Source organism: Microcaecilia unicolor, chromosome 4 (assembly GCF_901765095.1).
Source record: "Microcaecilia unicolor chromosome 4, aMicUni1.1, whole genome shotgun sequence".
Taxonomy (NCBI): domain Eukaryota; kingdom Metazoa; phylum Chordata; class Amphibia; order Gymnophiona; family Siphonopidae; genus Microcaecilia; species Microcaecilia unicolor.
The window spans coordinates 57177786-57194450 of record NC_044034.1 but is presented as its reverse complement, the minus strand read 5'-3'; the positions used below and the strand labels follow the sequence as shown (position 1 = coordinate 57194450).

The 16665-nt window shown below is 43.6% G+C and overlaps 1 protein-coding gene across 2 annotated transcripts in view; it reads left to right on the top strand.

Moving 5' to 3' along the window:
• GUCY1A2 (guanylate cyclase 1 soluble subunit alpha 2) overlaps positions 1-16665 on the top strand; it is a 431042-nt gene that overhangs the window by 203405 nt on the left and 210972 nt on the right. The window lies entirely within an intron of this gene.

Genomic DNA, 16665 nt, shown 5'->3' with positions numbered 1-16665 from the left:
GGCACTCCTTGAAAGACAGTAGGTTGTAAAAAGTGTATGCCTTTATCAGGAAATTTGAGGTTTCAATTTGTTTATTAAAATAATACAAGGAGGGGCATTTAGGGCACATTTTTGTGGCTTGGTCATTAAAAAAAAAAGGACCGAGTAAAGTCGGCCAAGTGTTCATCAGGGACGCCCTTCTTTTTTCCACTATCGGCCGAGGACACCCATGGACTAAGCACGCCCCAGTCCCGCCTTCGCTATGCTTCTGACATGCCCCCTGGAAACGTTGGTCGTCCCTGTGACGGAAAGCAGTTGAGGGCGCCCAAATCGGCTTGCGATTATGCCGATTTGGGCGACCCTGGGAGAAGGACGCCCATATCCCGATTTGTGTCGAAAGATGGACGCCCTTCTCTTTCGAAAATGAGCCCAAAGGAGTCCTTAGTGAGAGGCACCTTATTATTCAACAAACGTTTCCTTATTTGGTAGCAATAGCATTAGGATCCTGTTTACTAAGGTGCTAAAAGTTAGCGCATTCTAATGCTAACATTAGCATGCGTTAATTTTTAGCATGCGCTCATAGCACAGCTTAGTAAACAGGGCCCTTAATTTGTTTCTCCAGTTGGTTGATTGTTGATAATATTTTATAAACAATGCATGTAAATTATGACTCTGCTCGCACTCCTTCCAAATTTCAAGCCTGAACATGCCTAAAATGTGCCTTTTTGATTACTGTTCATACTTTCACACACATAACCCTTGAGCTAATTTTATGATAGTCATTTCCCCCCCGGATTCTATACAGCATGCCTAGAGATCCGCTTTGATTCTATAACAATGCACGCAATTTAATTGACTTAATAAGTTAATGAGCGCTAATAACAGCACTTAACAAGCAATAATGAGCACTAACTGGCACTGATTAGAATTTAGGCGCACAAATCGCTAAATGTATTCTGTAACAATGTGTGCCGAACCTCTAACGTGCAGATACAAAAAGGGGCATGGTTATGGGCAGGGAAATGGGCATTTCATGGGCATTCTAAAATTTAGGCACCTAGTTATAGAATATGGCCCAGTGCGCCTAAATCTACGCGCTGAGATTTACACCAGGTTTTCATTGGCGAAAATGGATGTGCACAGATATCGGTGCTGAAACATCAACTAAGAGTATTCTGTAATTGGCGCCTAAATCTAGGTGCCAATTATAGAATATGCTTAGTTGCCACTGATTTCAGTGCCGATCATTTAGGTGCCATGTATAGAATCTCCTCCTTTATGTTTGTAAAAAGGCCTTCACATGAGAAAAATCCTTTTGAAAATTACCCTAAAAATGGGGACTAGGGCAGAACTGAACCCTAGGCATGTAAATCCTTTTTTGTTTTGAAAATGCAAAGATTTGTTGATTTTTGAGTCACCTGACGACATTTATAAGGAAAACATTTTAATGTACAGAACCTCTAGATAGTTTGAAATTTTTGATATGGCTAGTGGTGGAAGGTAGTTAAAAAATTCAGCCTTTCAACAAAGCTCTCATTTTGTTTCCTATGGTTGGGATGAATTTAGGATTTGCATAACCGTTAATTACCGTACATAACTGCACTCTTTTACCTATGACAAAAATTTGAAGCTTCCACTGCAGCATAGATTGAAGCTTAGTCAGGGTTGGCTCAGTTTCACGCCAAGCTAGATTTTCATCCATATTTGATAAGACTGGCAGGTGGGGGCAGCTGTGATTGGGAAGACACCATTGGGATCAGACATTATCACAGCTGAGTCGTCCATCCTTAATTCACGTAACTAATGCCAGGCCTATACCTGTGTAGGATTTGTTTTTTTATTTGATTAAAGGCTAATTACAAAGTTATTAATTTTCTAATTAGACAGTTATAGTGTGTGAGCACCTGTCCTTGATGTGAATTGCAGTTTCGGAAGGGAAGCAAATTTACCGTGGCAGCAGAAGGGGAAATCATGGTACAGCTTCATGAATTACTGCACATAGCATTTCCAAAACAATTATTTTTTTGCATGAGTGTGCAAAGAATAAATAAGTTCACCAACTTTGAGATCAATTCACGCATTCTGACAGCAGAAAAGAGCCCAAAGTGAATGGTTATTCAGATATACTGAGAAATATATTTAGATATTCAGCTGACTGCGGTCATCATTTTTTTTTTTGGCCACTACCAGCTTTATTCCTGGATATTCAATGCCGGGCCACATATGCAGTTAAATGCAATATTCAGTACTTGGGGTCCCTTTTGATGCGTCCTGAGGCCTCCTTTTACCACAGCGAGTAAAAGGCTATCTTTTTTTTTTTTTAAAGAAATGGCCGTGTTATTTCAGGGGGGGGGGGAGTGGTGGCGGGAAGGGCTCCCGCTAAACAATATGTTTGTAGCACCAGAAATGGCACGCACTGGGGGTGGGAAATACCTCCGGGCTGCTGCAGTAGCCCAGCGGTAGTGCCAGATTAGCAAGCGTAATGGGGGCGTAGTGGGCGTAATGCCACTTAGTAAAAGACCCCCTTAAAATCGCATAAAGACAGGACTGTGTTTTATGCAGTCCTATTTATGCGGTTACCTCAGGGCTAGGTTCTGTATATGGTTTCCAACATGTAGGCGTGTTGCAATAACGCGCCTAGCGCTATTCTATAAACTGCATCTACAGTAAGACGTGGTTTATAGAATAGTGGAATGCACGTACATTTAGGCATGGCCATTTGCACCATTGGAAACCTGGTGTAAATGCCCACGCCTAAACGTACATGTGTTCTCCCAAATTCTATAACAGCACGTGTAAATGTGATCGATACCACCGGCATGCCCACACTCCTCCCATGGCTGCGCCCCTTTTTCATCTATGTACCTCTTTTTAGAATACGTCTAAAAAGAAGCGTGTGCAAATTGCAATTACCAATTATTGATGATAATTGGTTATCGGCCAATTATAATCACTAATTGGCTTGTTACTCAATTAAGTGTGTGCAAATTGGCCGTGTGCACAATTTAATGCTCGTTACTTGCCGTACCTTATATAGAATCCGGAGCTTATGTTGTTAAGTGATGAATATCGGCACTTAACTGCATAAGTGCTGACTCTGCCCCCAAACCACCCGCTAACCGGGCATATTCAGTGGCACTATCCAGTTAATTGCTTCTGATTATGGCTGTTTAGCCTCAGACAAGTGATTTAAATAGCCAGGGGCCTCTCCTGGACATTTATATGTGTTTTAATCCCTTTGAATATTGACCCCTTATTATTTAAAGCTGGAGCATAGACTACATAAGATTCTGAATAGGACAATAATAAGGGAAGAATGAAACATTCGAGGCCTGTCCTGCTCAGTCACCACATGCATCAGTGGCTTCCTTCCCTGTACATGAACTTCATTATTCCAACATGCAAAATTGTTTTTGTGATGATAGTTCATCATAGAAAGAGGTAGGGAAATTACATTGAATTCGCAATCTAAGAAAAAGCCATACCTGCCTGCTCTAATTTAATTCTCCACACTATCTTATTTACATACTTGCTCAGTCTCCACCGGAGGCAGTGGGGTAAACCTCAACACTCAATCACAGAAAAACATGGTTGTTACAGTCGGATAAACCACCAATGCCATAGGAAAATGTAGAGCATGAGCAACTATTGGCATGCAAGTCCAGCTTGTATCCAAATGGAAAGAAAAACCCTTATTCTCATCTAGAAAAGCTTTACTTGGCATCCTTCTCCCACAGCTGCCCTCCTCAAGAAGATCACTAGTCCTATATCGTTCTTCCTTTATGCGGTGAAGCACCACCTAATGGTATCATCCAGCAGACTACAGATGTATGTGTGGACATAGATAAGAAGTTACCCAGTTCCAGGCTGGAGACTTTTGGCCAGTCCTAGTTTTGAACTTACATCCTAAAGCTGTATGGGATTTGTAGTGCCTGATCCTGCCCATTGAAATCGGTGCTGGAAGTCTCATAATATACCATGATGGGGTGGTCAGAAATCCAGGACTGTCCTACAATCTCCAGCTTAGAACTGGGTAACTCAAAAGCTTTGCATGCATGTATGTATGTATGTAAAGGCCAATATTCTGGCTACATGTTATTCTATAAAATGATGCCTAAGTGTGATGGTGTATAGATTGACGTTTGATGCTGTGCCTGGTTGGGGCACACAGCGGGCAAGCAAGCAGGCTATGCTTCTTACAAAGTGAAATATTACCTATCTTAGAAATCTGGAAATTATAGTAGAGGTTTCTTCAAGTAAGTTCTTCAAGAGGCATTGCTGCTTGGGGTCAGTAGAGAAATGCTGGAAAGGCCTGAGTGAAGGGCTGATGTCTCAGCAGGTCCCAGGTGTTATAATCAGCTGTTGCTTCTCTCATTCAGGGAGGGATTTAAAAAGTAGTATGTGGTAACGTGAGCAAGGGTGGGCCCAGAGCCCAGACAAAATAGAGCCAAACAGCGGGTTCAGGGGATCAGAAAACAATACCTTCTTAAAAGTGTCAGGTATGAGGGGTCCTGTTAGTGTCACAGGCAAGGGAGAAAATAACATAAACTAGGTTCTTTGCAGCAAAGTACTCCCTTAGTCCTGCCCCTGAAGGCCATGGTATGCACTATGGTCTCTAGTCAACAATATTCACCAGCCTGCCTCCAGCTGGGTCAACAATACAGTTCTTCAAGGTCCCAAGTTAAACTTGGCCTACCTGGCTGTTGTAGTTGCAGTTCATAGACATGAGATGAAGACATATGCAGTGGGCCTTCGCTGCTTCCCTCTGGGCCTCCATAACCTAGCTATGCCCTGAGCTTTTATACTTCGTGGACCATGTCCTCCTGGCTCCACCTCTCCTGTCTCACTTCCCCTATAGGCAGGACTATGAGTTTTAAGATGGTTCTGACTCTGTGAGGGAGTGTCCGTAAGGGGAAGTGGCCACATCCTATAGACTCCCTCACAGAATGCCTTTTCAGGGAGGTAGAGGCATACAGGCAGGCACAATGAAGATTCTAGGAAGGTTACTCAGATGAGAAAGCCAGACCATTTCACTAGTCAAGAGTCCTGCCCTTCCCCCTTGTTCTTTTGCGGCTTTAGATACCAGTAGTGAAGCTACGCCCTGGAAGATTGCATTATAGGGAGCAGCTGTGGGGGCTAAGTAAGGAAGATGATGGACACTTTAGAGTACAAGGCAAAGCAGGATTATATGCTGGAAGGGGTTCCTTTTACTAAAGTTAAAGGTAGGAAGCTGAAGGGGGAGGGGGTCAAAAAGCAAACTAGGAACCTAAAGAGGGGGAAAGGGTCTGTCCCAAGAGACTTGTAGCCTGGAGAGAGGAAAACTGGTTCCAAAGGCTGACAGGTGGGAGAGAGGAAGATTTGCCCAAAACACTAAGAGACTGGAAGGGGGAGAAATACCTCCACAGAGGCTAGGAGCCTTGAGAAGAAAGGCCCCAGACTTGTGAAAAAGGATTTCACAGAATGAGGGAAACTCTTGAGAAAGGGAAAGGGGTATATCAAGGATAAGAAACCCTGAGAAGCTTGAATGCTATGCCCAGTAGAAGCAGGGACAGAAGGGAAAGTCCTGGGAAGCTTCAGTATGGTAGAATCAGTGGCTAGGTTATTGGGCCTGGAGAAAGGTTGGTCCTAGGCTAGAACCTAAAAAGAGAAAAAAGAAAAAGGGATTTTATTCAAAAGAGGGAACTCTGGAACAAGGGAGAAAAGGTTATCCCAAAGATAGGATCAAGAATTTTGTTGGCTATGCCCAGCAGAAGAAAGGACAGAAGAGAAAGTCCTGTGAAGCTTCAGAAGTAATACAGAAGCAGTATTTGGGGCATGTGCTCCTATGCTTATGGTAAAGGACTAACTTGACGTGCAGTCTCCAGGAGAGATTAGTAATAAATTACATGGAGGGGCATAATCGAACGGGGTGCCCAAGTTTTCCTGAGGGCATCCTCGCAGGACGTCCTTCGGAAAGGGCGGATAAACCTGTATTATCGAAACAAGATGGGCGTCCATCTTTCGTTTCGATAATATGGTCGGGGATGCCCAAATCTTAACATTTAGGTCAACCTTAGAGATGGTCGTCCTTAGAGATGGTCATCCCTGGTTTTCAGCGATAATGGAAACCAAGGACGTCCATCTCAGAAACGCCCAAATCCAAGCCATTTGGTCGTGGGAGGAGCCAGCATTTGTAGTGCACTGGTCCCCCTCACATGCCAGGACACCAACCTGGCACCCTAGGGGGCACTGCAGTGGAAATTGCTCCCAGGTGCATAGCTCCCTTACCTTGTGTGCTGAGCCCCCCAACCCCCCACCAAACCCCACTTCCCACAACTGTACAACACTACCATAGCCCTAAGGGGTGAAGGGGGCACCTAGATGTGGGTACAGTGGGTGTGTGGTGGGTTTTGAAGGGCTCACATTTACCAGCACAAGTGTATCAGGTGGGGGGGGGATGGGCCTGGGTCCGCCTGCCTGAAGTGCACTGCAGTACCCACTAAAACTGCTCCAGGGACCTGCATACTGCTGTGATGGAGCTGGGTATGACATTTGAGGCTGGCATAGAGGCTGGCAAAAAATATTTTTAAAGTTTATTTTAGGGTGGGAGGGGGTTAGTGACCACTGGGGAAGTAAGGGGAGGTTATCCCCGATTCCCTCCGATGGTCATCTGGTCAGTTTGGGCACCTTTTTGAGGCTTGGTCGCAAGAAAAAATGGACCAAGTAAAGTCGGCCAAGTGTTTGTCAGGGACGCCCTTCTTTTTTCCATTATAGGCCAAGGATGCCCATGTGTTAAGCACGCCCCAGTCCCGCCTTTGCTACGCTTTCAACACGCTCCCGGGAACTTTGGTCGTCCCCATGATGGAAAGCAGTTGGGGACGCGCAAAATCGGCTTTCGATTATGCACATTTGGGCGACCCTGGGTGAAGGACGCCCATCTTCCGATTTGTGTCGAAAGATGGGCGTCCTTCTCTTTCGAAAATAAGCCTGATAGTATTTCTCCTTATTCCCAGGAATGCACTTCGCTCCATTCTTAAGATGAGCTTACTTGAAACCCTGGGTGAGGGTGCGGCGGGAGGAAGGATGCGCCTAGCAGCCCTTCTCTGCCTCGGCTCCGTTCTTACTTTGCCGCGCTGTACGCGGGCCAGGGCTACTAGCAGCTATATTCAATGGCTTCATGACACTAGCACACTGGAAAGGTATTGGTCTCAATCGTACCTAAATTGTAATATGAAATCTTTGTTTTTTAGTAATAAAATCAAATTCAGTTTTCATGTTAAAAAAAAAAAAAAAGATTAGCTTACTTATATACAAGCTGTTTGGTGGAGTATGGGGATTGAGCCATATCAACCAGTGCAGGGGCTCTTTAACATCTGGTAACACTGGTAGCATAGACGGAAATGTCCCCTCCCTCACTTCCCCAAAGATTTCATGAGCTTGGAGAAATGGAGGGAATTTACTTAACAGCTCATACCTTGTAAGGAGCAGGCGGCATCCCAGTGAGGGGAGAGATGTGAAGGAAGTACAAGCATTGGATTATTTTTCCACAATATATCAGAGGATGTGATGGCCTAACAGCGTGAGCCCTGCTTCCTCCCAGCACTTCACATTGGGGGAAAAGATGGGAGCTTTGGGCCTGATATTCAAAATTATTTAAACAGCCAGGAGAGGCTCCTGTCCATTTAAATCACCTGTCTGGGGCTAACTGGGCATTTTTTTTAGTGCTGCTAACAATGCCCAGTTAGTGCTTAATCAAAGACTGGCTATTTTGGGGGCGTTCTGGGGGCAGAGTCAGCACTGAGGGGTCCTTTTACTAAGGTGCAGGAAAAATGGCCCTGAAGTAATGACGGGTGCCGTTTTCTTGCGTGCCAGGGCCCTTTTTACTGCAGTGGGTAAAAAGCCCCTAAGAAAATGGCCATACGGTAAGAGTATTCTTACCGCGTGACCATGTGGGGGGAGCACTTACCATCACCCATTGAGGTGGCAGTAAGGGCTCCCGCGTTAACCCAGTGATAACGGGGCAGCACATGGCGATGCCCAATTACCGCCGGGATATCGCTGCACTGTTTAAATTTAAAAAATACTTCCCGGCATGCTGGAAATGGCGCCTGCTTGAGCAGGACCTACCGCCAGTGGCCACGTTGGGCCTACGGTAGTTCCGGGATAGCATGCGGTAAGCACACATTGGGCTTACCGACGGTTTGTAAAAGAGCTCCTTAGCCAATTAAGTTAACCACGTAAATAGGACTGCATATTTTATACGGTTCTTCATAGCTGGTTTAGTGTTCAGTATCTCACATAGGCCCCCTTTTACCAAGCTGTGGCAAAAGGGGGCCGGCGTTGACGTCGGCGTGTGTTTTACACGTGCACCGACGCCCCCTTTTACTGCAGCTGGTAAAAGGGAAGTTTCACTTTCCTACAGGAAATGGCCATGTGGCATGTAAAACACTTGCTGCGCAGCCATTTCGGGGGTGGGATCTCTTACCGCCACCCATTGCGGTGGCGGTAAGGGCTCCCGTGTTAACCCGGGGGTAACCGGGCAGCGCATGGCACTCCCCGATTACCGCTGGATACACTCCGCCGCTAGAAAAATAAATACATTTTTATAGCAACGAAAATAATGGTGTGCTAGCGGTGGGAAGTACCACTGGGTTGCTGTGATAGCTTGGTGATACTTCCTGTATAGCTAGTGGTAAGCTCGTGTTGGGCTTAGTAAAAGGTACTCTTAACCAGCTATATTTTGGCTGGCTCCCTATACCTGAATATTCAATGCTGGAGCCTGGATATGGCCCGGCATTGAATTTCTGGATTTAACACTGGCAGCAGTCAGTAAAACACTGGTTGCCGCTAACTGAGTATCATGTCCTTTGTGACCAGGGACAAGGCTACTACAGTATCGCAGGGACTCTTCTAGTATGGGATCAGGATGGTTGCCTCACTTTAGTGTTCTTCCTTCACCTTAGGTGGCAGTGTGCATAGAAATGTTCTTGATATTTGTGTGTTTTCTTTATTTAAATATTCTTTCTGTTGCTAAAATTGAGGGGTTTTGTTTTATGTGACAAGACTTTGGTACTTCTATAGTTTATGGGTGCTGGACATAAACACCATTGATTCCTGTGGAACTGGAGCAAATAAATTGTTCAGAGAGTATTCTGGCAAACATTTTAGTCTTCAGTACTCACTTTGCACTGACCTGATGGCCTTCCAAAAGTCAGTGCAGTTTCCCTACGTTTTTCTGTAGAAGACCAACATCACCCAACTGACTTTTTATGTCAGTAAAGAGATAATAAGGTTCTTACATAGGGTAATGAAGCTGATAATGCATTCTGTATTTGGGAGCTAGGCAGGCTACAAATGCTTTATTATGCATTTATTATCACCTAATTTGCCACTTTTGGCCTCTTTCACAGTCTGTGCTCCAGGTTTGAATACTGATTTCTTTTTTTTCTGGCACCTATGCATAGCTATTCATCACAGCCTCTTTTTTCAGCCTCAACTAGATCTTTCTTCTACAGAAAACACTGCACTGTGCACACTGTTGAAAACAGAACCCCTAATAGATTATTATTTATATGTGTTTACGTGCGTGCTTTGAAGGAAGGAGAGAGCACACAGCAGCGAAAAGAGCCTGTCGGAAGAAGTGAGTTGTGAAGTAGGTTTTGGAACAGGGAAGGCCTGTGTCTTAGTGCAGAGTACGGTAGTGAGTGTTCATTTATCATTTATTTGGATTTCCTATACTGCCTTTTATTGCTGAGTGTTATAGAGGTAGAGAACTAACATAAGTTTACAGATAGCTAACAGGGATGCTCATTCGTTTGAAACCCAGCAGTACAGAGAGGGAATCAAAGCACACAGCAAACAATACAAAAAGAAAAAGCCTTCAAAATCCGGAACAGGTCCTTTAGTCGTACGAATAGATGCTGTACATCATGGACCCAACATGGGCCGTGTTTCGGCACTCTGGGGCCCTTTTACTAAGCCACGTAGGCGCCTACGCGCGCCCAAAGCGCACCAATTTGGAACTACTGTCCGGCTACCACGTGGCCCTGGTGGTAAATTTTTCTTCACTCAACGTGTAATTAAAATCTGGAATTCGTTGCCAGAGAATGTGGTAAAGGTGGTTAGCTTAGCAGAGTTTAAAAAAGGTTTGGACGGCTTCGGCGGTAACCGAGTAGTAATCGGCAGTGTATGCGCACTGACGATTACCGCCTGGTTAATGCGTGAGATGTTATCACTAAGTCAGTGGGTGGCGGTAAGGTCTCAGGCCCAAAATGGACATGCGCCAATTTTTATTTGGCACACACCCATTATTGGCCAAAAAAAGGCCTTTTTTGCAGGTGCGCTGAAAAATGGACCTGCGCGCGTCCAATACACACGTCTACACCAGCACAGGCCATTTTTCAGCAAACCTTAGTAAAAGGATCGCTCAATGCCTACATCAGGGGTCATACAGCATAAAGATTCCAAAAATAAGGTAGCCCAGGCTCGGGCTTCTAGTAATGATAATAGACCTGTGAAAGGGTCAGTCTTCCAGCGATACGTTCTTCGCACAACAAAGTAAAATGACATTCATTTGAAACAACATTGGACATGCCAACACTTCTTATTTGATTTGATTGATTTGAGTTATTAATGTAATATACCACTCAATGCAGACAGGGCTTTAAAGCAATTTACAATAAAATAAATGACCAATACATACACTCATATAACACAAATAAAAACAGATTAATTAAACATAACATAAAATTAAACTACTCATTTACCATTCAGCTCATAGCTTTTCTCAAATAACCAAGTCATCAGAGCTTTCTGAAACAATGAATAGCTAGATGTATTACGCAACGAATTCGAGATTGAAAGCCCATCATAGCAAAATGCTTGATTCCCAGTAGTTGATAGCCTAACAACATTTAAAGAAGGAAGTTAAATCCAACATTTTTGAGAGGAATGCAAGATATATTGAGATGTATACTTCTGCAACTTTGAAAGATAATCTGGAACCCCCCTGGAAGGCTTTGAAGAGAAGACACAACAATTTGAAATAAATCCACACTTTAATAGGCAACCAATGCAATTCAACCAAATTAGGTGGTGTGTAATGAAATTTCTTGTTCTCTGTTACCAATCTAGCTGCTGTATTTTGAATCAATTATAGGCTCTTCAGATTATTCTGTGTCAGACAGTCCTTGATGCAATATTGTTTTGTACCATTTTCTGCTTGAAATAACAGGAAAACCTCTGCAATCTCAGTTTTTTTCCTCTGTCAATAACAGTTCACAACTTTCTGAAAGAGGGAGCACTACTAACCGTACTACTCCCGTAATGCAACAATTTGTAAAAATATATATATTTAAATGAAAATTCACCTAAATGACATTTATTTATTTTTTTGGACTTCACACTAGAGAATGACAAGGGGACAAAATTTGTCCCCGTCCCCATGGGTTCTGTCTCCGTCCCCGCCCCATCACCGCAGGGTCTGTCTCTATCCCCGCCCTGTCCCCATAGGTTCTGTCCCCGTCCCCGCCCCTTCCCTGTGGTCTCTGTCCTCATCTACAGAAGCCTTGAACACTTATGATTTTATATTTAAATCTTTTTATTAAAGTATAAAAGGAACAATATGCTGTGCAACTGTTGTGTATAAATTACAAATAGAAAACAGTAATAACAATGAGCAGCTATAATAACCCTCCTTCCCACCAACACCCTCTACCCTTCCAACTAGAAAATGATAGGGGGACAAAGTTTGCCCTTGTCCCTGTGGGCTCTGTCCTCATCCCCGCCCTGTCCCCATGGGATCTGTCCCTGCCCCGCCCCCGCGAGCTCTGTCCCCGTTCCCATCCTCGCGGTTACTGCGGTTCCCCGTCCCTGTGTCATTCTCTACTGCACACTGCTAATAGCCAAGGTGCAACAGTAGGGAAAGATTCCAGTAATCCACGACCATAGCATGCATATCTATGCAAAAAAAAAAAACCCAAAGAAAAAAAAAACTAACATCAAAGCTGTTTCCACTTCACAGACTTCCTTGCAAAAAGAGTTTTTTTTTAAACTCAAGGTACTCAGCTACTTTTTATGTATGTCTCAGTTTCTTAAGCCCACTGCAATTTATTCTGTAATGCAAGAAAACAGTTGTCAGCCTTTGAATTGGATCAAAATTATCCCTAAGGGACTAATTTTAAATTTATAAAGGATTTGTTGCAGGAACAAGATTTACAGGTAAGACAGGCACTTTGAGAAATCGATAGAGAAAAGAAGTTATACAAACAGAATTCTAGAGGTAGCTTAGAAATTAGGTGAGAGAGCAAAGAGATCATCTCTTTTGAAAATTGATATATAGAATTAAAACAACTGGACACTGAAATCTTTTCATTGCCACTTACAACAAATATTAGATTTTGGAAAAACATTGTACAGTTTTTAGATGTACTGATTTTCAAAATCTGATCTTTTAAAATCCGATCTGTCAAAAAGTCCATGAGCAATTCATAGGAGAGAGAGAAAGTTTCACAGGTCAATATCTGAACCCTATTCCCTGGGATTGATAGCATGGAATGTGGCTACTATTTGTGTTTCTGCCAGGTACTTGTGACCTGGATTGGCCTCTGTTGGAAGCAGGATACTTGGCTAGGTGGACCATTGGTCTGACCATGCTAATAGTGTCTGTCTAAGTGGACAAATGTTTGCCCTTTGGCTGTCACAAATTTACTAGGGGTGTGCATTCATTTGAAATGACATGGGAAATAACAACATTTCCTATGTTCTATTCCAAACTCAAATGAAAACAAGCAGAAAAAAACCAGGAAAATTTCCCTCCGATATTCAGTTGCTGGCAATATTTCCAGATATTTAATGCCGGCCCTGTCCGGGCTTCAGCATTGAATATCTGGGGGGGTTTTTGAGCTTCATTCTGTTTCTGAGTCTGACGTCCTGCACGTACAACGTGCAGCGACGTCAGACTCAGAAGAAACTTTCGGCGCCAGCTTTAGTGGAAGAAATGGAAGGACCTCGGCTTGGCTGGCGGGGGTTGGGGGTCCCCCGCCAGCTGACGGAATTCTTTTACAGGCAGCCGGCAGCGGCAGGAGGATGCGGACCTTGGCTGGCGGGGGTTGGGGTCCCCCGCCAGCGAAGGTAGGCGACAGCAACGGAGGGGGAGGGTTGGCAGCGGTAGGGGGGTCCAGGGCGAAATCTGCGGGGGCCCAGGCCCCTGAGGCCCCACGCAGATACGCCCCTGGTGCACACTCTTTTGAAAGACTCCATGCTCTCTCTGAAAGACTCTTTGATGACATAGCTCCTGTAATGAAAACGCGCCTGGAAAATCCTGAACAAAATGAAATTTCCTGTAAACAACACAGTGGGGTTACGTTTAATAAATGTTGCCCAAAGTCCGGCGCTGTTATGATTAGTGCTATACTAGTATTCTGTAAAGGGTGTTCTGCACAGACCCCTTGATTCTGTAAAGGTCGCCATAAATTGCACGCACAAATTTAGGCGTGTTCCAGATTTTTGTGTGTGCAATTTATCATACTTATAATAAAAATATTAAAAAAAAAAAAAAAAAACCAACAAGCCAATTAGTTCCAATAATTGGCAAGCAATTATTGGCACTAATTTAATTGGGACCAGCACATGTAAAGTTGGGCATGGATTCGGCACCTAAAATTTATGTGCGTTCCAAAAAGAGGGGGAGCAGAAATGAGAGGGTCATTGGCATTTTGGGGTGGATGGGGGGACTTCAAGTTATATGTGTAATAACAGAATAGTGGTGCTCCGTGCATAAATTTAGGCATGAGCATTTGCACCACATTTTCATTGGTGCAAATGGCCACACCTAAATTTACATGTGATTCTCCGCTTAAGCGTGTATTCTATATACTACTTAAGCGGATTTTTTTCTCTGCCAATTTTTTAGGCACCATTCATAGAATTTACCTCAGAGTGTTCTTTATAGAACACTAGCTTAACCAGCATTTCACACCTCACTTGGGGGTCCTTTTACTAAACTGTAGGATAAAGGGCCCTGCAGTAGTGGCGGGGGCCATTTTTCCTGTGTGCCAGGGCCCTTTTTACTGCAGCAGTTAAAAAGCCCCTAAAAAAATAATGGCCATGCGGGGGAGCACTTACTGCCACCCATTGAGGTGGCGCTAAGAGCTCCCACAGTAACCCGGTGGTACCCGGGCAGGATGCGGCAATGCCCGATTACCACTGGGCTAGCACTGTGCTATAAAACAAAAAATATTTTCCGGCACACCGGAAATGGCACATGCTTGAAGTAGAACTGCCGCCGGCAGCTGCATTGGGCCAGCAGTAGTTCCTGGTTAGCATGCGGTAATCCCGCATTGGGCTTACCGACGCTTTGTAAAAGGGCCCCTTAGAGCGCAAACACTTCTGCCTGCCAAAGGCTGGTGTAAATGCTGCCACCTAACTAATAGAAGTTAGAATACATGCATTTGCATACCTATCTTCGCACCTAAAATCTGAACACCCCTGACCCAGCCATACCGCTTCCATGGCGGTATGGCTGGGTCAGGGGTGAAATTTAGGTGCACGTTATAGAATAGGTTGTTGGGCAGATCTGCTTGTAATTCCTAATTACTACCAATTAAGTGCTTATTAACTGCAATAATTGATTGTTAGCACCTAATTAGCTATTTAGTTTATGCACAGATCTGGGATCTGCATCCGAATTTGGGTGACTCATATAGAATCCTGGGGTAAGTGACACAAAACGAAAAATTTCCAGCTGCATACCCCTAAACTTTATCCATATAGCTATATCAGTGGTTCTCAGCCAGTGTGTAGGAACACACTGTTGTGTCTCCAAGTGGTGAGAGGTGTATCACATACAATTTGGTATAGACAGCAAGCCTGTGTTTCCTTTGCAACCATTAGTGCCTGCAAGCTGGCAGACCAATAGTCTTGAGAGTCAGGTTCTTGGGTTCTTGAAATCCCCATAATTGGTCTCTATTATTGCTTCCCCACAGCCCTCAATAATAACTTCTGCCACCAGCCCCAGCTGATAATAATGCAGGTCTGCTGTCTATAGGTTGTTTGCTAAATAGTTTCTGAGTAGCATATTTGCAGTATCTGGCAATGGAGGGATTTTGTGTTGCTGTTACTGAGGTGACACCAGAATTTGGATATATATTTGTTTTGTTGTATGACGTGCACAACTCTTCATAGGCTCTCACAAAATTCTTAAGACAACTCTTTTTATTAAATCTTATATTTCAGTGTTACTCGAGGGTAATTGTATAAAGCACTTTCCATGTGTCGAACATGTTTTACTTGTGGAAATGGTGCTTATAACATAACATGGATACATGATTGTGTTCAAATATACCTGCCAAGAGCACATTTTCATTAATGTGATCTGTTTGTCGACATTCCTAGGGGTACAGTTTGGGCAGGACAGGGGTCTGTGCCACTCAGCAGGTGTAAATTTGTGTGCTATTGGGCATTATTGCAGGAGCTAATTTTATAAAGCCATAGAGCCACCAATGTTGGCTTTATAAAATGCCAATAAGAGCTAACAAAAAAATCTTGCCCCTCTAAAAAATAATTTAACCATGTTTTTGAGAATTTTTATAGGAGTCCTGTTGTATAAAATTATCTTCATCCATGTCTATGTGCTTACGTATACACCCAGGGCAATTTTGTTACATCCTATGTAAAGCTGTGCTAGAAGAGGCCGACACTGTGATTAGCAAATGGGTTTGCCGTGCGTTCCAGCCACTTTTTAGAGTTATGGTTTATTGACTTGATATACCGTCCTTTATGGAAGCAGAGCAGAGCAGTTCATATAATTAAAACAGGTGGAAGTAGAAGGGAACTCCATTTTTGTTAATGGCCACATACTAATTTCTCCCGCGCATGACCATTACTGCTGGGAGCTCTTACTGCCACAAATTTAGGAGGCTGTAAGGGCTCCTGCACTACTCTTGTGGTAATCGGATAGTGCACAGTAATGTGCCAGTGCTACCTGATTAGCAAAGGCACACCTAATCTCTGCCCCCAGACACGCCTTCCAAGGCAAGAAATAAAAAAAAATATTTCTTACCGCAGGAGTAGTGCACACTGATGGCCAAATTACCGCAGGACGCCTCAGCACATCCTGTAGCAGTGCCCTTTTACCATGCCTAAGAGCATAATATTATTGTACATACCCCCATTAGGCACATCTTACTTCAACAAGGCACAATGTGGTCCTAGGACGAGTCTTAACCATGAGGCCGTCTCTAAATGATCTGCAAATTTTCAATTGCTTAATTTTTCAACCCTAGTGCTAGAAGTAAGGGTTAATAGAGAAGTTGTAGGTGCTTCCATTTTTTTTTGTTTTTTTCGACATGTATGCCTAGCCTCTGAGAGCTAAACACCCTTCAAAAGGTCAGTTAAAAGAGAGCACAGTTACACTGCATTTAAAATGTAGATAATGAGCTAGGCTGCATATTCCTTTGTTGCGGGATATTCAAGTGAACTAACATGGCAATCATGGTGTTGAAACACTCCAGTTCTGGTAACTGATGTTTTAAATATTGTGCAAAAATAAAGCATTAAAAATAAAGCAATAAAGATCCTTAGATCTCTAAACATTTATTAATATATTTGCATAAGGAGCATATCATGGTTTTTAGGTGTCAAATAACAATTTTGGCAGCAGCGTGAGGTGACTGCACAATTGATTTTCTTGCATAGATCCTAAACTGT